The sequence below is a fragment of the Hippopotamus amphibius genome, chromosome 7 (assembly GCF_030028045.1).
Source record: "Hippopotamus amphibius kiboko isolate mHipAmp2 chromosome 7, mHipAmp2.hap2, whole genome shotgun sequence".
NCBI lineage: Eukaryota > Metazoa > Chordata > Mammalia > Artiodactyla > Hippopotamidae > Hippopotamus > Hippopotamus amphibius.
Window position 1 is genome coordinate 26,676,618 of NC_080192.1, and position 25,444 is coordinate 26,702,061.

The 25,444-nt window shown below is 41.9% G+C and overlaps 1 protein-coding gene across 1 annotated transcript in view; it reads right to left on the minus strand.

The window, feature by feature from the left end:
• Nucleotides 1-5,067: 5,067 nt before the first annotated feature.
• The window catches only part of CRADD (CASP2 and RIPK1 domain containing adaptor with death domain), a 234,986-nt gene continuing 214,609 nt past the window's right edge, over nucleotides 5,068-25,444 (minus strand). Inside the window, exon 4 of the transcript XR_009054664.1 lies at nucleotides 5,068-5,181. The gene's annotated coding sequence lies outside the window, so the exon portion shown is untranslated. The remainder of the gene's footprint in view (nucleotides 5,182-25,444) is intronic.

Below are 25,444 nucleotides of genomic sequence, written 5' to 3' on the forward strand. Positions count from 1 at the left end.
CTATTTTACTCTCAAAGCAGTAAGAAAACCCCAACCTCACCACACGCACCCTTCCAAGCCAATTTCTAGGTTGTTTCTCTAGAAATTAGTGAAGTCCCATGGAATTCACTGGTGTTCCAGTGGTTAAGACTATGAGCTTTCACTGCCAAGGGCGAGGGTTTGATTCCTGATCAGGGAACTCATATTCTGAATACCATGTGGCGTGCCCCCCACAACCCCCCAACAAAAAGAAAAAGGACAGTAAGGAAATCCCTTCCTTTGCAAACTGTCTCACTTTCTAGATTCCATTGGAAGAACCATCTTTTTGATTTCTTACTTCTTTGCCCTGAACCTTAGACAGATTTTGATCATGTATGATCAAATTTGCATGAGATATATAATATCAGAAGTAATTGTCTCCTAAATGCTCTCTCAACCATGACCCAATCTTACTTTTTCAGCTCCATGGAGATCTCAATGACATCTCCAGCTCACTTACCATGTCTACACCATGAAACCTACTGGTTTCACATATGATTACACAGCTCCTTCTGAGAAGGGTGGACCTCGACACTGCTATGCCAGCGACAGCTTCTATGCCAAGCCAAAGACATCCAATAGGGGCCAGACCTAAGGAAACTGTGAGGTGGCCTGAGCTGAGAACGCAGCCCAGTTAGGGAGCCCCATACTAAATGGTAAATATCCAGTCTGATCATCTTGAATGCAGGACACAAAATATGTAACCACAGCACAGAGGCAGGAAGAGGAAAACTAGAGACAGAACGAGAAACAGAGAGAGTCCTGAGCAGGGAAAAATCACTAAACAAAGAACAATGGTTTCTCCTTTTAAGAGGAGACCAGACCACAGTAACTGGAATTGCTCTGGTCTCCCACATAGTTGTCCAGTTGTCCACGAGGTCTGAGTGTAGCTGCTGAGATGGTTTTCTTTGCTAACTCACTGCACACGTGTATTTCTATCAAAATCCCCCATCTCTTGAGATATTCTTAAGTGTATCATTTTTTGTTCCTTTGTTTTTTGTTTGGGGGTTTTGTTTTTTGCCTTTGGTAATTGGAAAGAGCCCAACACTTTATCAATTAACTCATAATCCTCTCTCCCAAACCTACTCTTTCTCATTCATTGCCTATGTCTAATTTTGGTATCGCCATCCCAGTTTTTCGATTTCTCCCAATACCTTACCAGTCTATCAATCCATTTGCCAGGTCTTCTCAATTCTATCTCCATGCTACAGCTCCAAGATATCAGGGTTGATAAATATTTCTCTCATGTAGCACTACTCCCCAGCCCGTCGCTCTTGGCAGACATCACTAATTGATCACTGCATTCTTTCCCACTTACCCCAACAAAGTTAAAAGCCATAATAGCTCTATTCCTTGAATGTTTATTTTATAGGTAAGGTATTGTGCTAAGCATTTTGCATGCCTTATCTTATTTAATTCTCATAGAAACCCTGTGAAAATACTCTATGGGTTTTTTCACTGTACAGGTGAGAACGGAAGCTGATCTTTCTCTGTGGCCTCCCACAGATGGCATTGAGCTGGAATCAGCTGGCAGGGCAGCCAGGGAAATGAAGTTTGCAGGAGTTAGCTCCTCATGGTGCAGAGCAAAGCAAAAGGACAGAGATTTGATCTGAGACCAAACAGAATGACCTGTGAGAAGCTTTTTCTGATTTCACAGCCGAAAGGAATGTGTCCTGACTCTGAAAGACGATAGCACTTGATCCAGAAATTTCCTTCTGCACTGAACACTATTTATCATATTTGCTTGTGTATATAATATATATTTGCACGTCTTTTCTCCTTTGGTCGATAGCCTCTGAAAGTCTCTTGGGTAAGATATGAGAGTGAATTATTATCACTCCTGTCATAATGGCTAGCCCCATGCTTTGCTCAAGAAATATTATTGAATGAAGAATGATGCATTTTCAATGCCTGTGCTTCTTCAGACTGAGGTCTATAGCAACAGGTGGGGGCAGGGTATGCCAAGTAGAAGACAAACACCTTATACTTCCCTGGAGCGTCAATTTCACAGTGTGGTAACTTTAAACATCATTTGTATATGAAAACAAAAAATGAAATCAAACATAAAATTTACATGGTTTTCTTTAAGATAAATCACCTCAAAAAATACTAGGATCTCTATGTATTCGTTTTTTAAACCTTTTTTTTTTTTCAACACGTGTTGACTGAGCATTTTCTATATGCCTGGCACTGTTCTAGACAGACCTGATTCCTGCCTTCAGGGGTCTTACAGTCTAGTGTAAAATTCTATAAAGGACCGACAGCAAATGTTTTAGACTTCCTGGGCCAAACATTCCTTGCTGCATTACTCAACTCTTCCTTGTAATATGAAAGCAGCCATAGATAATGCCTAAATAAATGAGTGGCAATATGTTCCAGTAAAACTTCATTACAAAAGCAGGCAGCAGGCGGGATTCAGCCAAAGGGTCATAGTTTGCTGATCCTGTCCAGCGGGAAAACAGACATTAAATAATTTAGGATGATACACGGTTAGAGAATAATATGAAATGCTCCATGGGTAAAACTAGGGTAAGAGACTCAGTCCAGGAGCAGGACCAGCACTGTGGGTGTGCAAGCAGGGCCCATGCAGAAGGGACAGTGTGCTTGGCTTCATGCTCTGTTGTCAGCATTGCAGAGAGTCCCATAGAGGATAAACCCAAGGAGAAACACGTAGAGACACATTAATCAAACTCACAAAAATTAAACACAAAGGAAAAATATTAAAGGCAGCAAGGCAAAAGCAACAAATAACATACAAGGGAATCCCCCATAAGGTTAACAGCTGATCTTTCAGCAGAAACTCTGCAGGCCAGAAGGGAGTGGAGGGATATATTTAAAGTGATGAAAGGGAAAAACCTGCAACCAAGATTACTCTACCCAGCAAGGGTAGAGAAATCAAAAGCTTTACAGACAAGTGGAAGTTAAGATAATTGAGCACTACCAAACCAGCTTTACAACAAATGCTAAAGGAACTTCTCTAGGCAGGAAACACAAGAGAAGGAAAAGACCTACAAAAACAAACCCAAAACAATTAAGAAAATGGCAATAGGAACATATATGTCAATAATTACCTTGAAATTCTTAATGATGTTATATTCAAACGTGTGAAGTCAGAAGGGATGATGGAGCATGTGTGTGGGCAGAGCTGCTGTGCCAGGCGTTAGTGCACACACATGGGGGCTGGAGCCCATGGGCACGGCAGCAGGCAGTGCCAAGCCGCCCGCCTGGCCATCTGGCAAGCATGTGCACCCCTGGGGCTGCCCAGAGCCCCACGAGCGGTGAGAGCAGCCCTGCCTGGGACCTGGACTCAGACTGGCTGATGGTGATAGCAGCAGTAGCAGTTGCAGTGGTGGCAGCAGCAGTGGCAGCCGTGGGAGAGCAGAGGGGTTTCAGGGGCAGCGCTGGGACGCGTGGTGGGAGATTGGCTAACCCATTTTTCCCCAGAGGCTGTCCCTGTAGCATCTGCAGGTAATCACTCTCTGATCTGAGCACCAGGACACTCAGGTGCTCAGGTAGTAAAGCTTGTCAATAAATTATTACAAATTAAGGGTGTACACATTAACACTGCAATAAAGCATACCAGGGACTTATTAAAATTCTTCAAAGAATTTAGAATTTCTGGTTTTGAAAACGTTTGCAGCATTGTAAACCAAATATCCATAGGCTTAGACATAGAAATTAAATGTAAAGATTGTTCCATTTGATAGAATAAAACACTATCTTCATGCAAAGTTGCAGACAAGCCAACATTAACAAGGAAGACTCTTACTACATTTTATAAATAATAAAATATTTTAAAAGGAAAAGCTTTATATTTTACCTTTAACTGCCTTTTCTTCCTGCTTTTCGAAAAAAGGGTCTGTATTTTCATTTTGCCTTGGACCTCACAAATTATGTAGTCGGTGCTGTCCAGGAATTCAGGCGAGCTTTCCTGAGGAAATAAGTGGAAAAGCATAAAAGCAAGAGAGAGCTTGTTGCACTAGAGCTGTGGTTCTCAAAGTGTGGTCCCTGTACCAGCCACATTGGCATCACCTGCAATCCTGTTAGAATGGCAGTTTCTCAGAACACATCACAAAAATTCGTGGGGTGTGGGGTGGGCCCCAGCAATCTGAGTCTACACCCCCCAGGTGGTCCTGATGCCCCTCAAGTTTGAGAGGTACTGCTACAGGGGGACTGAGAGAAGAACAGCGTGTGTGTTGGGAGGTGGGGGAGGAGGCAGGACCAGGACCTGAGGACAAGGAGGAGAAAATGGAGGTTTTAAAGCAGAAGTAAAAGTCATTATAGGTTACAAGGTCCTCAAGGATCAGTATATCCCACTCCCATCCCCTTCCTGATCTTGTCTTCTACTGCTCTCTGTCTCAGCCACATGCCGTCCTCTGACATGTCAGGCAGTCTCCTGCCTCAGGGTCTTTACACCAGTTACTTCCTCTTCTTAGAATATTTTTACCCAGAGCCCTCTTGCATTCTTTGGATGTCTGCTCAAATGTTACCTTCTCAGGAAGGCCTTCCCTAGCCATCCTGTTTAAAATTGTTCCCTCAAAGCACACATACACACACACTCACACCTTGATCCCTCCTTCCCTGTTTTATCTTTCTCCATTGCACATACCAACACCTATATTACATCATTTTCTTATTTTTCAAGTTAAGTGTCTATCCTCCCCCACTTCCCACTGGAATGCTAGTTCTACAAAAGTAGTGGTTTTGTTCTGTTTCATTTACTGACATATTGCCAGGGGCTTAAAGTTACCCGATAGAGAGGGAACTCAATAAATATTTATTGAATGAGCAAATAAAGAGTTTCAATTCAAATAAATGTATGACTATAATTAATAAGAAAGGGGTTCTCATAACCTGGTTAATAAAGTTGCTAGCAGTTGTTCTTAACTTGAGGCTACAAGCTGGGTTTGTTCATGGAGGTAGAGACCACTAGAGCTCTGGGAAGGGAAAAGCCATGTGCTCACCTCACTTCCTTGCTTGCAGTGGTCGGGGCCACGTGACTATTCTGCCCAGAGGACTGTAAGTAGAAGGGCTTGTGTCAATGCCAGACCATGGATGTTAATGGAAGTATCTCCTCTACTTTTTCCATCTCATTTGGCTGTGACCATGCATGCCTGTGTGGAGCCATGAGGTCAGTGCACAGAGGAAAGTTCCTTAGGCTTTCTGTGAGGGAGAAATAAACCTATGTTGTGATATTTGAGATTTCAGGGCTTATTTGTTACTGCACTGTAACCTAGCCTAGCCTGACTACTAGAGTCATTATCAACAAACAGAGATAGAGCAAATTCAGAAAAGCTGAGTCTTCTGAGCAATTCTACTAAGAAAGATAAGTATTTGGTAGCTCTGAGGAAGAACCTGTACCTTGTTCACAAGTGTAAGTATATAAAAATGCCACCTGCACAATGCTCCAGTTGTAAATGGCAGAAACTGTGACATGAATACATAAAAGTATACAGATGGGAAGAAGAAACTATAAATATAGGCTATGGATCAGTCTGTGTGGATTTGAATCTCAGTTCTCCCACTTACTGATCTGGAACAAGCTAATTAGCCCCTCTGGGCCTCAATTTCCTTGCATATAAACAAGGATAATAATATTAGCTACTTCAAGAAGTGCTGGAAGATTGGATGAAGTAAGGCAAGTAAAGTACTTGGTTCTCAGTTCTTGACACAAACATTAAATCTTCACAGCAACTCCATGGGCTAGATACTATTTTTATCCCCATTTTATAGACAATAAAACAGATGCACAGAGAGATTCAGAAACTTATCCAAGGTCACACAGCTAGTAATAGATCTGGGATCTGATCCCTACAGTCTGACTGGAGGGACAGGGATGAATCCTGAGCTGGGAGTTAGGCAGACTGGAGGTAAATCTCAGCCTCAACACTCACTAATCCACTGATGCTGAAGCAACAACTTAACTTTTGCAGTTGTGATTTCTCTATCTCTTAAATTAGGGAAATAGTAATATGAAAAATAATAATAATCCCTACAACATCAGGCAGTTGTTGAAGGCCAGTTGGGATACTGTGCACGAAGCACTTTCTGCATGCCTGGCCCAGAGGAGATGCTTGGTGAGCGTTAGCTACTGCGGTAATAACAACATCCCGAGCGGCCACAGTCTGAGCAGTTGTCTGGAACACAGTCACAGCATGGTGGGCCACTGGTCAGTCTCTTCTGCTCCTCACTGGAGTTTATGGGGAAACCTATTCTGTCACTCTGATATTACACATCTAATGTAATAGTGCAGACCAAGTAACCAAGGGCAGTCCCACTCCATACGCAGAATACACGTGTGATGGAGGGCTCCAAGGCAGAGGCCCCTCCTTCCCGCCACCACCACCACCATGACAGCTTCCCCCGCTAAGGCCTGCCTCTCTCATTCCCCTAGAAGCTGATGGAGGCTTCTCTCTTCAGGTTAGGGCAAGCTGGCCTCCTATCTGCAGGTCAAAGAACAAGGGGATTAACAATTCAGGAAAGCTCCGCTGTCTGCATGCACGCCCTGCTCCTCACCACTTTCACCCTGAGGCAAAAGAAGCTACTGATTTTCTGAATCATCATCCACAACAATAAAATTCCATAGAATCATGACAACCAGATCCGTTGTACTGTTCAGGTTGTATTGTTCAGATCCCAATTCTTTGAAAATCCACAATCCTCTGACGACAGCAGTGTGGGTGTGGGTGTGGGTGAGTGGGGTAGGTGAGTGAGGGATAGGTCTTAGGGTTGGATATAGTCTTGGGTTTCATTTCAGCCTGCCTCCATATTGGCCTAGATGATGCCACCATAGCTTCAGGACTCATTACTCCCTAGTGGCCACTGTGGGTTTTACCAGATTGAACAAAGAGCAGCAAAAGATCCAGGAACAGTGGTTAGCTACGGAAATGGCATTTCCCAGGGAAATAGCAACCTGTGAACTGACAGCATTTTAGGTCCTTCAGAGATGTTCCTGTTTTCATCTCTTTCCTCAGTACTTCCTGTTTCTCTTCCACTGAGATATTTTTCTCCTTCACTGTGCCTATCTCCCTTTCTTCTTCTTCTTTTTTGTAATAAATTTATTTATTTGTTTATTTGGCTGTGTTGGATCTTTGTTGCTGTGCACGGGCTTTCTTCAGTTGTGGTGAGTGGGGGCTATTCTTCGTTGTGGTGCGCGGGCTCCTCGTTGCCGTGGCTTCTCTTGCTGCGGAGCACAGGCTGTAGGCATGTGGGCTTCCGTAGTTGCAGCACACAGGCTCAATGGTTGTGGCTCATGGGTTCTAAAGCACAGGCTCGATAGTTGTGGCACACGGGCTTAGTTGCTCCACGGCATGTGGAAACTTCCTGGGGCAGGGATCAAACCCGTGTTCCCTGTATTGGCAGGCGGACTCCTAACCACTGAGCCACCAGGGAAGCCCCTATCTCCCCTTCTTCTTGATCTTCCTCTCTCATTTCTTGCTACCCTCCTCCTTCACTGCCTTCCTCCTCTCCTAACGGCCATGATCTTTCATATGTGTTGACTCTGTGTTGACGTACCCTGTTACTAACAACTAGGTCAATTTATCCCCCAAGTAGAAGTGACCAGATTTAACAAATAAAAACACACAATGCCCAGGTAAATTTGACTGTCAGATACACTTATACCAAAAAAGTTATTTGTTGTTTTTCTGAAATTTAAATTTACGTGGGCATCTGACAGTGTATTTGGCAGCCCTACCACCGGCTAACTGTAGCTCCGTGTGGGCCTCGAATAATGTTTGTCCTGTGAGTCAGTGGCTTTTAGAAATGGAAAGATGTCCCATACCTGCTCGGGGGTAAATTCTGTGACTCTATTATTATTTTTAAAAGGTGAGGAGCCAATATTCCCTGCACCATCCAGACAGCAGTTTTTGATTTCTTGCTTTTTTTATAATGCCTACATCTCCAAGGATCTTTTCTTTGAAGGCAGCTGACCTTCTTAGGGCATCCCCAAGCCTGACAACCCCTGGGCAGCCCAGAGACTGGAAAAGGCTGTAGCTCAGAGAGCAGAGGGTCCCAAGTGGTCACATGTCAACAGGAATGTCAGGCCTCTGTGAGGGGAAAGGTTACTTCTGCAGTGGGTGAGGGGGGAGGGTGGATTACAACATTTTTCTTTCCTTGTCACATCTTTGCCTCTTATTTGCTATATCTTCACAGTGATTGAGAAACAATGGTGGGAGTGGGGGGTGGGGGTGGGGGGGATACTCCCCCTTTCTTTTGCTCCTTTGGCTCTATTTGGGAGTGAAGCTCACATGAGAAGGAGCAATGGCCAAGATTCCCCAGATGACACTGAGGTCAATCACTGCTGACAGTTAATACCTAGTTAATACCTGGCCTCCAAGCCAGATAGCCTTCCTGTCTGCTGGTGCCTGAACCAACACAGCAAGCATTTAAAGGTCACGGAGTTGCATGAAGTCAGCAGGGCCCGACCTTCTGAAAGGCGTGGTTCTCTCCCCTCCACACTGAGACCATTTTTAAGTGACTCCAGAAGCTGCTAGGCTTCAAAGCCCAAGGAGCACAGCTCCCCTTCCCCAAGGCGCCGACAGGGCCTGCAGCCAGGCACTGCCGTTTCCGAGTGGCGTGGTCCAGGCCGGGCTTTCTGCTCTCCCTGCTGGAGGCCTGCCATCCTTATTGAGTGTATTTCCAAGAAAGCAGTTGACAGGCTTGGCAGTACTATTCCTGGAAATGTTCAATAGGCCATCTTCTGGCAGGGGCCACCGCTGACGGATGGGTCGGAAGGGGAGACCACGTGCTCAGTGCCATCTCCACCCCGGCCTATTCCCAGGTGCCTCCGAGCAACAGCCGTCCCCAAATACCACGGCCTGTCAGCTGGCTTGGGCTGAGGGCCTCTGAGGAACTTGCTTCCTCCCCAGCAGGGCGGCTGCCAGCGGGCTTGCTGCTAAATGAAGACAGGCGCCCTGCGACTATAAATTATAACACACATCAGCTCCGGCTGATGCACTGCATGTCCCGCAGGAAACGCCACAGGGGACACTTGCCCACTGCCAAAGGGCATTCTAGACAGTGGCTTTAACTCTTGTGGCAGCCTCGGGAAAGAAGCCAAGCCTGTCGCTGGGCAGAGGAGCTCTGGCAACTCCCAGAGGTTGGAACTCCCATCTGATGTGGGGCGCAGTCCGGACCGTGGCTTCTCCACGTCCACACTATTAACATTTGGGGCCAGATGCTTCTTTGTGGGGGCGGTCTGTGCACCATGGGATGTTTAGCAGCATCCTTGGCCTCTGCCCACTGGATGTCAGTTGCACCTGCACCTACACCCCCCTCTACAAGTTGTGACAACCAAAAATCTCCAGACATTTCCCAATGTCCCCTGAAAGGCAACGTTGCCCTTGGTTGAGATCCACTGCTGTAGAGGAAAGGAGATGGGGGCCTTCTGAGGGTGATGCCAAAGAGAGAAAGACAGAATCTCAGAATTTGGTCTCCATTTGAGCTGTGTGATGCCAGGCAAATCAGAGAAACCTTGGGCCTCAGTTTTCTTATCTCTAAAATGGGAAGAGAGAGAAGGGCAAACCAAGGGAGTGTGGAGATCGGTTGAGATAATGCATGGTAGGCACTTTGAGAGGTATTAAAACAGCACAGAAAACATCATAGCAGTAGAGTATCTGATGCTTGAACCCTTCCCTACCTCAAAGTGTCTGAATCCCTTTGAAAGGAAAAAATAGCTGAATATTTATAAAATTCCCAAGACTCAAATTAAAAAAAGAAAATGCTTGAGAAAGCTTTTCTCTTTATTATTTTTTTCTGCTGAATTCGAACAAGATTAAGTATGCCATGACTGCCTGAGGTTAATGAACGTGATATTTTCTTATCTTCCTTGAAAGAGGTTTTGTATCTTTTCTTTCTTCTATCACCACCCTAGGAATTGCATCCCTCCAGGGAAAGAACAGAATGGGAGGGTCCTTCTATTTTCTTCATAAGATTAAGTATCCTTTTCTTTATCATTTGTAACAAAACTGCTAAATGAAACCCAACAGCTCTACAGAAAGACACTGTTGCTTTAACTGAGCTTTGCTGTTATATAATTCTCTGGCTGACTTTACCCAGCCAGCTTTCAAGGAACTGTAAAGAAATGTTTAAAGGCTAATATTTCTCTTATTCGCACTGGCAAAAAAACCACAAAGGAAACGGGCAACCTGAGCTGCCTCAATGGTAAACAATGAAGAGCCAAGTCCCTGAGGACAGGGCCACATAGGCCACCCCCACCAGCCCTGTCTTCTGGTCCTTGTCAAGCTCTAGGCAGCCATGGCCCTTTCTTTGTGGCTGTGTTCATTGGAAGACCCAAGGCCACATCTGCTTTGGGAAACAAGACACTGTGATTAATCAAAGAAAACAAAAACAGCTTCTTCTCCATAATGGGCCCATCGAAGGGCTTTTCTAGGAAAACCCCGATCAAGCTGTTCCTTCTATTTCCCTAAAGCCTAACAGCCAAGGGAGGAGGTTGGAGGGGTGTGTGAGGAGGTATCCATGGAAGCTTATTCCCAAATAGTCCCTTCCCAGAAAAAGACTTCATTGTCCTAACTCAAAGCACTGAGCATCAGCGAACAGCAGGGGCCCCCATGGAAGAAAGCAAATCTCTTCTTTCTGAGGCATCATTGTTCCTGCACTGACCCAAGAACTTACCTGCTTCTACAGAATTATTCTGATCAGGCAAGGTTCCCAGAGGGGACCTGGGGAAGTGAGACTCTGAACCAGACTAATGGAAAAGTGTCAGAAAAGGCGGCCAAGTGGCACTGTTGTAAAACCAGCTCTCACATGCTTACCTCATTAGAAGTAAACACAGTGTAATTCTGGCACAGTGGTTCCCCCTTATCTGTGGGGGGACACATTTCAAGACCCCCCCAAGGGATGCCTGAAACCGTGGATAATACTCTCTCTCTCTCTCTCTATATATATATATATATATATACACTATAGCTAATATGGTCTTTCTTAGACCTAAATACCTGTGAGAAAGTTTTGTTTCTAAATTAGGCACAGTAAGAGACTATCCCAATTGCCAGCATCACTACCCTTGTGCTTTGGGGCCATTATTAAGTCAAGTTACTTGAACACAAGCACTGCGATACTATGATAGTTGACCTGATAACCAAGACACCCACTAAGGGACTAACAGGTAGGAGGCACTGGACAAAGGGATGATTCACGTCCTGGGCAGGAAGGAACTAGAAGATGCATGATTTCACCATGTGATTCAAAATGGCGTGCAATTTAAAGCTTATGAATTGTTTACTTCTGGGATTTTCCATTTAACATGTTCAGACTGAGGTTGACTGCGGGTAACTGAAACCATGAAAAGCAAAACTGTGGATAAGGGAGGCCACTGCGCTAGGTAAAGACAGTTAGGGCTGGGACTAGGGTGAGGAGGGTGAGGGATCACCTCTGTGTAAAATTTAAAGATACCACATAAACCCAGCCATCAAATAAACAATATAAATATGAGTTTAATGTAATATTTTTAAAAAATCAAAATTAATGTCAAAAATTCATGGTGAACAAAATATCAAAATTTAAAGACAGGATCTGGTTTCACAAGTATTGTGTGTTCTCAGGGACCAGAACTTGACTTTGAATGGACTCATATGTCCCAGTGAAGCAGGGTAACCAAAGGAGCCAGGATTCAGAGTCAGAGACAGAAGAACAGCCCATGGCTATGTGGCTTTCAGCATATTCCCAGCCTCCCTGAGTTCTGGTTCTTATTTGTCAAGTAGGTATAATATTGGCCTTACTTGATTCACAGGGGTTGTGAGGACAATATAAGGTCTTCTCCACGAGAGTATTCGATAAAATGTAACCTATGGCATCCTTGAAGTGTGTAACAGAAAGTATAATAATAATACTGGAAATTGTAGTAGAAGGTGATATGGGACATAGTTGGGGAGGGCAAGAGAGAAAAGGCAAGAGAGATGAAAAGGGTGGAGGGGGTGGGGCAGGATCTGTGCTGGGAAGTGGGAAGAGCCCAGATTCTGGATTCTGACCTGAATTCAAGTCTCTGCTCAGCTATTTACAATCTGCAGAGCTTCGACCCATTTTCCAACCTCTCTGATCCTGTTTTCTCATTCTTAAAAGGGGGACAATAATGGATTGACCATGTGAAGTAGTGTGTGTATAGCACCCAGTATGGTCTAGTGTTAACCCCTCCCCCCCACACACACCTCCCTGCATGCTTACACCCACACCCCAGACTTCTCCCATGAAGAGAAAAGAAAGGGTAGGAAGGAGAGAAACAGGAGAGGTAGGAAGAATATAAGCCAAGATTGGAGGAAGTAAGAGAATAGAATAGAGAGGGGGAAAGGAGAGAGGAAAGGAAGGAGGAAGGAAAGGAAGAGAAGAAAGTGGGGACACTAGGTCCTGTCCTAAGCTGAGAGCTCTCATAGGCAAGTCTGTTCAAGTTTCCTGGGAAATACCCACGGAAAGGATCAAGCTCAACAATATATTTAATATTTATCTGTGATGACACACATAGTTCTGATTCTTTTGTTTTACCTGATGTAGAATATTTTAGAATATGCCTCCATTTACATATCCATTCTCTCAAGGGTGGACACTAAAGTTGTTTAAGGATGCTTCAATTGTATCAGTATTACTTCATTTCTTAAGATGGGTGGAAGGTATGGAGAAGTTCAATCTACTGGTCTCTTTTTTTTTCTATGTCTGAAACAGCTGAGCTCATCTAGAACACCTACTGATTTGGTCAAACTTTCAGCCTTTGCTCTTCAGTTCAGAGAAAGGAGAGATTTCTAGGGGTGGATGAAGCACATCCACATGAAGGCTCTGAGTAGAGTGGGCACTTTGCAGGAGTCTGCCCAGCAGCCGCCCTGCCCCACAGTGGGGACAGTGCCCCTAGTGGCTTTGCCTGTCCTGGAGGAGTGGAGGTGAAGTTGCACTGACTGAGACGCAGCTAGCAGGCCTGCAGCTTCCCAGACAGACCCTGCTACCTGAGATCTTGCCTTACCTGGAAGGTAGGCAAGGCCTCATAGGCAGTTCCAGACCCAGTGGTGGGATTTCATGGAAGTCTTGGATGAGAGATGCTTCAGGGAAAATAGTTTTCTTCATTAACAGCAGAGCTCCTCAATCAAATTTCTGTACCTTTCATAATGGAACAAAGGGGGGAAATGTTTGTAAGCTTGGGGGGCTGACTGTTACATTTGCTCCTCTGGAAGTCAGTCTGTGCATTTCCTTCCTAAGGAACTAGAGAAAATAAGAAGTGCCAAGATGATAAACCATTAGCCAGACTCATCAAGAAAAAAAGGGAGAAGATGCACATCAACAGAATTAGAAATGGAAAAGGAGAAGTAACAACGGACACCTCAGAAATACAAAAGATCATGAGAGACTACTACAAGCAACTATATGCCAATAAATTGGATAACCTGGAAGAAATGGATACATTCTTAGAAAAATACAATCTTCCAAGACTGAACCAGGAAGAAATGGAAACTATGAACAGACCAATCACAAGTACAGAAATTGAGGCAGTGATTAAAAATCTCCCAACACACAAAAGCCCAGGACCAGATGGGTTCACGGGCGAATTCTATCAAACATTTAGAGAAGAGCTAACACCTATCCTTCTCAAACTCTTCCAAAATATTGCAGAAGGCGGAACACTCCCAAACTCATTCAACGAGGCCACCATCACCCTGATACCAAAACCAGGCAAAGATGTCACAAAAAAAGAAAATTACAGACCAATATCACTGATGAATATAGATGCAAAAATCCTCAACAAAATACTAGCTAACAGAATCCCACAGCACATTAAAAAAATCATACACCATGATCAAGTAGGGTTTATCCCTGGGATGCAAGGATTCTTCAATATATGCAAATCAATCAACGTGATACATCATATCTACAAATTGAAGGATAAAAACCATGTGATCATCTCAATAGATGCAGAAAAAGCTTTTGACAAAGTTCAACATCCATTTATGATAAAAGCTCTCCAGAAAATGGGCATAGAAGGAAGTTACCTCAACATAATAAAAGCCATATATGAGAAACCAAAAGCCAACATCATTCTAAATGGGGAAAAACTGAAAGAATTCCCTCTAAAAACAGGAACAAGACAAGGGTATCCACTCTCACCAGTATTATTCAACATAGTTTTGGAAGTTTTAGCCACAGCAATCAGAGAAGAAAATGAAACAAAAGGAATCCAAATTGGAAAAGAAGAAGCAAAATTGTCACTCTTTGCAGATGACATGATATTATATATAGAAAACCCTAAAGACTCTACCAGAAAACTGCTAGCACTAATTGATGAGTTTAGTAAAGTAGCAGGATACAAAATTAAAGCACAGAAATCTCTTGCATTCCTATACACTAACAACGGAAGAGCAGAAAGAGAAATTAAGGAAACTCTCCCATTCACCATTGCAACAAAAAGAATAAAATACCTAGGAATAAACCTCACCAAGGAGGCAAAAGATCTGTATGCAGAAAACTTTAAGACACTGATGAAAGAAATCAAAGATAACACAAACAGATGGAGGGACATAACATGTTCCTGGACTGGAAGAATCAACATCATGAAAATGACTGTACTACCCAAAGCAATTTACAGATTCAATGCAATCCCGATCAAATTACCAATGGCATTTTTCACAGAACTAGAGCAAGAAATCTTACGATTTGTATGGAAATGCAAAAAACCCCAAATAGCCAATGCAATCTTGAGAAGGAAAAATGGAATTGGTGGAATCAGGCTTCCTGACTTCAAACTATACTACAAGGCCATAGAGATCAAGACAGTATGGTACTGGCATAAAAATAGAAAGGACGATCAATGGAATAGAATAGAGAACTCAGAAGTAAGCCCAAACACATATGGGCACCTTATCTTTGACAAAGGAGGCATGAATATACAATGGAAGAAAGACAGCCTCTTCAATACGTGGTGCTGGGAACATTGGACAGCAACATGTAAAAGAATGAAATTAGAATACTTCCTAACACCATACACAAAAATAAACTTCAAATGGATTAAAGACCTACATGTAAGGCCAGACACTATAAAACTCCTAGAGGAAAACATAGACAGAACACTCTATGACATCCATCAAAGCAAGATCCTTTTTGACCCACCTCCTAGAATCATGGAAATAAAATCAAGAATAAACAAATGGGACCTCATGAAACTTAAAAGCTTTTGCACAGCGAAAGAAACCATAAACAAGACTAGAAGGCAACCCTCAGAATGGGAAAAAATAGTTGCCTATGAAACAATGGACAAAGGATTAACCTCCAAAATATACAAGCAGCTCATGCAGCTTAATACCAAAAAAGCAAATAACCCAATCCATAAATGCGTGGAAGACCTAAATAGACATTTCTCCAAAGAAGACATACAGATGGCCAACGAACACATGAAAAGATGCTCAACATCACTCATCATCAGAGAAATGCAAGTCAAAGCCACAATGAGGGATCACCTCACACCGATCAGAATGGCCATCATCACAAAATCTGGAAACAACAAACGTTGGAGAGGGTGTGGAGAAAAGGGAACTCTCCTGCACTGTTGGTGGGACTGTAAGTTGGTACAGGCACTATGGAAAACAATTTGGAGGTGCCTTAAAAAACTACAAATAGAACTACCATATGATCCAGTAATCCCACTATTGGGCATATACCCAAAGAAAACCATAATCCCAAAAGAAACATGTACCATAATGTTTATTGCAGCACTATCTACAATAGCTAGGACATGGAAGCAACCAAAATGCCCATCAACAAATGAATGGATAAAGAAGATGTGGCATATATATACAATGGAATATTACTCAGCTATAAAAAGGGATGAGATGGAGCTATATGTTATGAGGTGGATAGAACTAGAGTCTGTCATACACAGTGAAGTCAGAAAGAGAAAGACAAATATTGTATGCTAACTCACATATACGGAATCTAAAAATGGTACTGATGAACTCAGTGACAAGAACAAGGACGCAGATGCAGAGAATGGACTGGAGAACTCGAGGTTTGGGGGTGGGGTGGGGGGTGAAGGGGAAGCTGAGATGAAGCGAGAGAGTAGCACAGACATATATATAGTACCAACTGTTAAACAGATAGCCAGTGGGAAGTTGTTTCATAACAAAGGGAGTCCAACTCGAGGATGGAAGATGCCTTAGAAGACTGGGATGGGGAGGGTGGGGGTGGCTCGAGGGGGGGGGAGTTGAGGGAGGGAGGGAATATGGGGATATGTGTATAAAAACAGATGATTGAACTTGGTGTACCCCCCAGAAAATAATAAATAAATTAAAAAAAAAAAAAAAAAAGAAGTGCCAAGAATCCCAAAGAATAAATCTTCTGGAAACAGTTCCTGTTTGCCTTTAGAATGTCTTGCTCCTCTCCTCCTCTCCTCCTGTAGATTTGTTTCTTAGAGACTGTTTCCTTTGGCTATAATCAAAATTGACCTGCATTCCCCAGCATTCACCTGCTCTGTGGGGTGATTGTCTTCCCTCAGGCAGCTATGAGGGCTGAGTACTGGCTTCCAACAGACAGCCTGTTACATGGACAATCCACTAAACCATGACTTGGGGCTGGGATTTAGGGCAGGGACTAGGGTGAGGCAAGTGAGGTGTTCATCTTGGACACAAAGGTTAAGGGAACACCCAAAAACTCAGAAATTGAGATAAGTAATATTGTAACAAAATGTTTTTAAAAATCAAAAGAATGCAAAAAAAAAATCCATGATGAACAAAATATCAATATTTCAAATAAAGACAGGGTCTATGTAGAAATGAAAGAGCAATAAAGAGTTTTACAGACAAGCAAAAGTCAAAAGAGTAAATCACAAACCAGCCTTACAAGAAATGTTAACGGGAGTTCACTAAGTAGAAAAGGCCACAATCATGTTAGAAATATGACAATTACAAAAGGAAATACCTCACTGCTAAAACCAAGCAATAGTAAAGGTAATGGATCAACCACTTACAAAGCTAGTAGGAAGGTTAAAGGAAAAAAAGCAGTAAAATCATCTATATCTATAATAAGTTAAGAAAGATAAAGTTAAAATGTAAAATATTATGTCAAAAACATAAAACGTGGTGGGGGAAGGTTAAAAGTTAAAAATACACACACACACACACACACACACCCCTACCTCTTGGTAACCACAAACCAAAAACCTATAATAGATACACAAAAAGTAAAGAGAAAGGAATCAAAACATAACACTAAAGACAGTCATCAAACCACAAGGGAAGAGAGCAAGAGGAGAAAGAAACAAAGAACTACAAAAACAATCAGAAAAGAAAATGGCAATAAGTACATACCTATCACTTTACATGTAAATAGACTAAATGTTCCAATTAAAAGACATTCAGTAGCTGAATGGTTTTAAAAAACCCAAGATCCATATATATATATATGTTGCCTACAAGAGACTCACTTCAGATCTAAAGGCACACACAGACTAAAGTGAGGGGATGGTAAAAGATATTCCATGAAAATGTAAATGAAAAGAAAGCTGGGGTGGCAATACTTACATCAGATAACACAGATTTTTTAAACAAAGACTCTAAAAAGAGACAAAGAAGGGCATTTACATAATGATATAGGGATCAATCCAACAAGAAGATATAACACATAAATATATATGCAACCAATGTAAGAACACCTAAATGCATAAAGCAAATAAAGGGAGAAATTAATAGTAATATAATAATAGTAGGCAACTTACTTACTTACACTCCACTTACATCAATGGACAGGTCATCCAGACAGTGAAACATTGGCCTTAAATGACACATTAGACCAGATGGACTTAACATATATATGGAACATTCCATCCAAAAGCAGCAGAGTACACATTCTTATCAAGTGCACATGGAACACTCTCAAGAATAGATCACAGACTAGGCCACAAACAAGTCTCCATAAATTTAAGAAGACTGAAATCATATCATCTTTTCTGACCACAATGGTATGAGACTAAAAATTAACTACCAGATAAAAACTGAAAAAATCATAAACACATGGAGTCTAAACAACATACTACTAAAAAACCAATGGCTCACTGAAGAAATCAGAGGAAATCAAAAAGTACCTTGAGACAATGAAAATGGAAACTCATTACAAAATCTATGGGAAGCAGCAAAAAAAATTGCAAGAGGGCAGTTTATAGCGATATAGGCCTACCTCAGGAAACAAACAAAATAAATCTCAAATGATCTAACCTTACATCTAAAGGAACTAGAAAAAGAAAAAACAAAATCCTAAGTTAGTGGAAGGAAGGAAATAAATAACAAAGATCAGAGCAGAAAGAAATGAAATAGAGACTAAAAAAAAATTTAAAATATCAATGAAACTAAGAGCTGGTTCTTTGAAAATATTTCAAAATTGACAAACCTCAGCCAGACTTATTTTAAAAAAAGAGAGAGAGAGAGAGAGAGAGGGCCCAATCAATAAAATCAGAAATGAGAAAGAAGTTACAACTGATATCACAGAAATACAGAAGATCATAAGAAATTACTATGAACGATTATATGCCAACAAATTGGGCAACCTAGAAGAAATGGAGAAATTCCTAGAAACATATAATTCTCTAAGTATGAATCAGAAAGAAATAAAACATCTGACCAGGCCAATTACCAGTCATGAAATCAAACCAGTAATAAAGAAAAACTCTCAACATAAGTTCAGCATCAGATGGCGTCACAAGTGAATTCTACAAAACATTTAAGGAATAGTTAACACTTATCCTTCTCAAACTATTCCAAAAACTTGAGAGGAAAGAATGCTTCCAAAATTATTCTGCAAGGCCAGCATCACCCTGAATCCAAAACCAGACTAAGACACCACAAAAGAAGAAGAAGAAGGAGGAGGAGGAGGAGGAGGAGAAGAGGAGGAGGAGGAGGAGGAGGAAGGGGGAAGAAGAAGGAGAAGAAGGAGAAGAAGAGGAAGAGGAAGAAGAGGAAGAGGAAGAAGAAGGAGAAGGAGAAGAAAATTGAAGGCCAATATCACTGATGAATATGAAAGAAAAAAATCTCAACAAAATATTAGCAAATAGAATTCATTTAAAAGGATCATACACCATGATCAAATGGGATTTATCCCAGGGATGCATGGATGGCTCAATGTCTGCAAATCAATTAATATGATATACCACATTAAGAAAATGGAAGATAAAAGTCATATGATCATCTCAATAGATGCAGAAAAAGCTTTTTGATAAATACTCTTAATAAAGTGTGTACAGAGGGAACATACCTCTACATAATAGAGACCATATGTGACAAATCTACAGCCAACATCATACTCAACAGTGAAAAATTGCAAGCATTCCCTCTAAGGTCAGGAACAAGATAAGGATGCCCACTCTCACCACTTTTATTCAAACTAATATCAGAAGTTCTAGCCACAAAAATCAGAGAAAAAAGAAATAAAAGGCATCTAAGTTATGTAAAACTGTTACTGTTTGCAGATGACATGATACTTTATACAGAAAACCATAAAGACTCCACCAAAACATTATAACTAATAAACGAATTCAGTAAAATTGCATTTCTATACATTAACAATGAACTATCAGAAAGAGAAACTAGGAAAACAATCCCATTTGCAATGCATCAAAAAGAATAAGATACATAGGAGTAAATCTAACTAAGGAGGTGAAAGACTTGTACTCTGAAAAGTATAAGACACTGAAGAGAGAAATTGAAGACACAAATGGCAGATATACCTTGCTCACCTATTGAAAGAATTAATATTGCATACCACACAAGGCAATCTATAGATTTAATGTAATCCCTATCAAGCTACCAATGGCATTTTTCACAGAACTAGAACTAATAATCCTAAAATTTGTATGGAACCACTGAAGACCCAGAATAGGCAAAGCAATCTTGAGAAAGAAGAACAAAGCTGGAGGTTATATGCTCATGATTTCAAACTATACTTCAAGGCTACAGTAATCAAAACAGTATGGTACTGGCACCAAAAAGACAGATATCAATGAAACAGAATTGACATCCAAGAAATAAACCCATTAATATGGTCAATTAATATACAATGAAGGAGGCAAGAATATGCAATGTTGAGGACAGCCTCTTCAATACATGATGCCAGGAAAACTGGACAGCTACAAGCAAAAGAATAAAACTGGACCACTTTCTCACACCGTATAAAAAAATAAACTCAAAATTGATCAAAGACCTGAATGTAAGACCTGAAACCATAAAAATCCTAGAGGAAAACATAAGCAGCACACTCTTTGACATCAGTCTTAGCAATATTGTTTGGATCTGTCTCCTCAGGCAAGGAAAACAAAAGCAAAAGTTAACCAATGGGACTACATCAAACTAAAAAGCTTTTACACAGCAAAGGAAATCATCAACAAACAAAAGGCAGCCTACTGAATGTAAGAAGATATTTGCAAATGACATATCCAAGAAGGGATTAATATTTAAAATACATAAAAAACTCATATAACTCAATCAAAAAAAACCCCCTAACAATCTGGTTAAAAAATGGGCAGAGAACATGAACAGACATTTTTCCAAAGAAGACACACAAATGGCTAACAGACACATGAAAAGATGCTCAATATCACTAATCATCAGGGAAACACATCAAAACGACAATGAAATATCACCTTACAGCTATTAAAATGACTATCATCAAAAAGACAACAAACAACAAGTGTAGATGATGATGTAAAGAAAAGAGAACTCTCATGTACTGTTAGTGGGATTGTAAGCTGGTGCAGCCACTGTGAAGAGCAGCATGGAGTTTCCTCGAAAAATTAAAAAGAGAACTATCATAGCATGCAGGAATTTCACTTCTGGGTATTTTTCTGAAGAAAACAAAAACACTGATTTGAAAAGATATATGCACCCTTAGGTTCATTGCAGAATTATTTATAACAGCAAAGATATGGAAGCAACCCAAGTGCCCATCAATAGACGAAGGGATAAAGAAGTTGTAGTATATATATGTATATATATACAATGCAATATAATTCAGTCATAAAAAAGAATAAAATCTTGTTACAAATAAAATTTGTAACACCATGGAAGAATCTAGAGGGTATCACGCTAAGCGAAGTCAGACAGAGAAAAGCAATTACTGTATGATATCAATTATATGTGGAATGTAAAACACAAAACAAACAGAATGAAAACAGACTCATAAATACAGAGAACAAATGGATGGTTGCCAGAGGGGTGGAGGATGGAGGGCGGGTGAAATAGGTGACATAATTAAGAGGTACAAACTTCCAGTTATAAAATAAATAAGCCATGGGGATGTAATATATAGCATAAAAATATGGTCAGTAATACTGTAATAACTTTATATGGGGACAGATGGTTGGTAGATTTATGTCTGTGATCATTTTGTAACATATTTAAATGTCAAATTACTTTGTTGCACACCTAAAACTAACATAATATTGTATATCAACTAGAATTTCAATTAAATAAATAAAATTAAAAAAAATGCAGGTAGTCTAACCATAGAACCCACCTCCTTAGCAACTATCCTCTAAAGATATTATGTCTTTGTACACACCGCTATATTTAAAATAGATAACCAACAAGGGCCTACTGTTGGGCACAGGGGGAAAAAAAAGTATAGTTCTATGCTAAGTAGTGTGGATGTATAAAAAGAAGAATAAAATACTATCCCTGGTCTCAAAAAAAAAAATAGAATAAAATAAAAGATATGTCTTCATACTTAATGAAGTTTCCATTAAAGTTTTACATGCAATATTTTAAAAAATCAAAATTGATGCAAAAAAAATCCATGATGAACAACATATCAATATTTCAAACAAAGAGAGGTCCATGTAGAAGCTCCTGAGTTGAATGCAACTGGGAAGGGCTAGGATCAGCCTTTCCTTTGTGAATCCTGGTATCATTACGGCAGGTCAGGAGAGGAAATGTTCCCTCACCCCAGAAGCATGAATCTGCCCCGCAGCAGGATGGCAGGGTCCAACCTCTACCAACTAAAGCAACCCACAACCTCAGCCCATGGATCCAGCAGCAGCTCCGGGCCTCGTCCTCCCTCCAGGCACTCAGCCTCCTGCCCCTTCCCCTCCAGGACAGTTCAGCTTCCTCCATTCATGGATCTATATGCATGTTTAATCCTATATGGTACATAGCATGCATTAACTGTTTACTCTGGAGGTCTCTAGTGGACTGCTAGAGGTCATCTTATTTAGCTCAATTTTTTCGTTGTGTTTTTTTTTTTTTTTCAATTAATCACTTGCCAACATTTAAAAACTGGGAGATCCTCACCAAAAAAAATCCAAACTCCAAGCCTATCTTTAAGAATCCAAATTTCCAGCTCGTCTTGAAAAATACAAATGTTTGGCAACTGATAAGAGCAACAATAATAATTTCCGTTATTGAGAATATACTAAATGCTGAGCACAGTGCTCAGTATTTCAGATGTTTTTTCTCTTTTAACTATCACAGCAATTCTGTACTTACTACCCGCATTTTAGACATGATGAACCTGAGGCTCAGAACACTTAAATAAGTTGTCCCAAATCACACAGCTAATAAGCAGCTTGACCAGATTCAAACCAGGGGAGTCTGACTCTAAAGCAGCCTAAAAGGCCCCGGGCAAAGGCCCTGGGTATTACGGGAGGTGGGGTGTCCCCAGCCCTACTAGGAGGCTGGCTGAGCTCCCAGGGCCCCTGCTTCTATCAGAGCAGCTTTTTTTTTTTTTTTTTTTTTTAAGTATTTGATATATTGGACTCCTGTTCAGGAATGCTTTGAGGAAAAAGAATTCCACTGCTCAGAAACAAAAACAAAACAAAGTCCCAAGCCCAGATCTTTTTATCTCTTCTCCACATACTATGATTTCCTGGATCAGCAGGGAAACTTCCTCCTTCTCCCATTCCCAACCTACCAGGTATTTCTCCATGTTATTGCATCACTCCGGTCCTGCCTTTGAGCATTTGGGTGCTGGTTGGGCCACCTCTTACAAATGGTGAATGGCCAGGTGTCCAGGGACTTAGGAGCCATGGAGCCATGGACCTTCCTGGCAGACCTGCTGTGGGCAGACAGAGGCAGTCTGAAACTGTGCTGAGGCCAACACAGGGTGGACAAGGGTGATGGGGTGTGGGCAGCAGAAGCTAAAACCCACTGAAGCCTGGTAGAGAGGCTGTCCCCTTGCTTCTCTTAGGTCTTTCATGGGTCATCATGAATTTCAGTCCTATCATGGCTGTCTGTGAATTGAGGGTATTCTTTACGGAGTGTCAGGACAGGTGGCCTCAAAGACTATACAGGGTAGAGAAAAGAGCCTGGGGAGGAACCAGAGCTGAGCTCTGTCACTGCCTGGCACTTTATGACCTTGGATATATATAAAGTGTGCATTGCTTTTCTCTGTGTACCTCACCCAACAGTCCTAGGGACACAGGGTGACTACTTTAAATGCATAAAGTGACATAAGAATGGATATTGTGTTTTAATTACATGTATATGGTCTGATTAAGAAAACTAAGAAAAAGTAGGAGTTTCCAGACCCTCTTTGAAGACAGGAGGCTAGAGCTAGCCTCGCCAATGTGATTTCAGCCTTGTATTCAAGGACCACCCACTTACCAATGACTCCCAAATCCATAATGCATTCAGGGTTTTCTCCTGAGATTCCAACTTATGGTTCCTACTCTGTATTGAATAGCTCCATTTGGATGTCCTGCACAACAATTCCCCAAATGGAACTCACCCACACCTCTCTGAAACCTGCTGCTTCAGTGGTGTTCTAGTTCGGGAGCGAGCATCCCCATCCACACCTCCCAGAAACCCGGGAGCCATCCTTGACTGCTTCCCTGTCTCATTTCTCATGTTTAATCAGTGTCAAGGTTCTGTGAATTCAATCCACTCCTTAAGAAGCTCTTGGATCTCTCTAGTCTCTCCACCTCTAATGGTGGGACGTGCGTTAGACCGTGCCCATCTCTGGCCTGGATGACTACAGGTGCTACCTATTGGTTATTCTGCTTCCGGTCTTGTCCCCCATCCTGAGTCTCATGCTCCAAATCACCATATAGATCTTTCTGAAACACATATGCCGAGACCAGCTCGGCGACTCGAGGTGAGTGACGGGTGCTGCAAGCTTAAAGAAAACACAGACACACATTTAAGAGAAAGATGGGACCGGGGGACTCCAGACCTCTAGGATCAAGAGCCTTGCTGATTGATCCCACATTGCTTTTATTGAGTTCTTGGCATAGCCTAAGGGTCTAACACTCCCAGATTAGTCCCACAAACAAGGTTATCTTTGAAATAAACAAAGGCCTCACATGACTGGGGCAATGATGTTTGTTTGCCTCCTGGGTCCGATTTGAGCAGGGTGTGGATCTGAGCTGGGCGTGGATTTGAGCTGGGTGTGGAGAACAAAGCAGCCCTGGGGGCAGGAGACCTCTCTCAGAAGGATTAAGGGTCTGTGCCCCACCCTTGTTGGTCCCTCTGCGACTGTGCCTGTCCTAGGTTGTTCCTCCCCTGAGGAATCTTACCCGTCTCTGGCTAACCAGCCATCCTCCAGGGCCAAACAGGGTGATATGAGGTGTGCAAGTGAGAAAGGGGCTGCGCCCCCAGAGAGGGTCAATATTCTGTTTCCACGGTAGCCTATGCCCCCATGGTCTCCACGCCCAGCACCCTTGGTTCCTCCACTGCTCAAGCAGGACATTCTGCATCCAGTCACTCGGCCCACATACTTTAATTACTTTTAGTAACATTTACAAGGTTTCAGAAAGACTTCTGAATGTCTTCCCACACACATACACACAGAATAATGATCTTTCTAGAACACGAGTATGAGCATTTTAGCCTCATACTTAAATTCCTTTGATGGTTTCCAGTTTTTCTTAGGAAAGTCCTAACTCTCCAACATGCATGCAAGGTTAGCCCCTGCCCATCTCTCCAGCCATCTCTCCTCTCAATACTCCAGCCAAACTGCATCTCCTTCAGTTCTCCAAACACATTCTATTCTCTCACTTCTACTCTTTTGCACGTCTTACTCCATCTGCTGAGAATATACCCCCCTGTGATGGTTACTTTTATGTGTCAGCTTAACTGGGCTAAGGAATAACTGGTAAAAACATTGTTTCTGGGTGTGTCTCTGAGAGTGTTTCTAGAAGAGATTATCATTTGACTCAGTAGACTGAGTAAAGATCTCCCCCACCAATGTAGGTGGGCACCTACAATCGGCTGAAGATCTGAATAGAACAAAAAGATGGAGGAAGGGTGAATTTGCTGTCTGCTTGGGCTGGGACATCTATCTTCAAACTGAGACTTACACCACTGGCTCCCCTGGATCTCAGGCTTTTGGACACAGACTAAATTACACCACTGGCTTTCCTGGTTCTCCACCTTGCAGACCACAGATCGTGGGACTTCTAGGCCTCCATAATTATGTGAGCCAATTCCTACAACTCCCCTCTTATATACATCTCTGTACA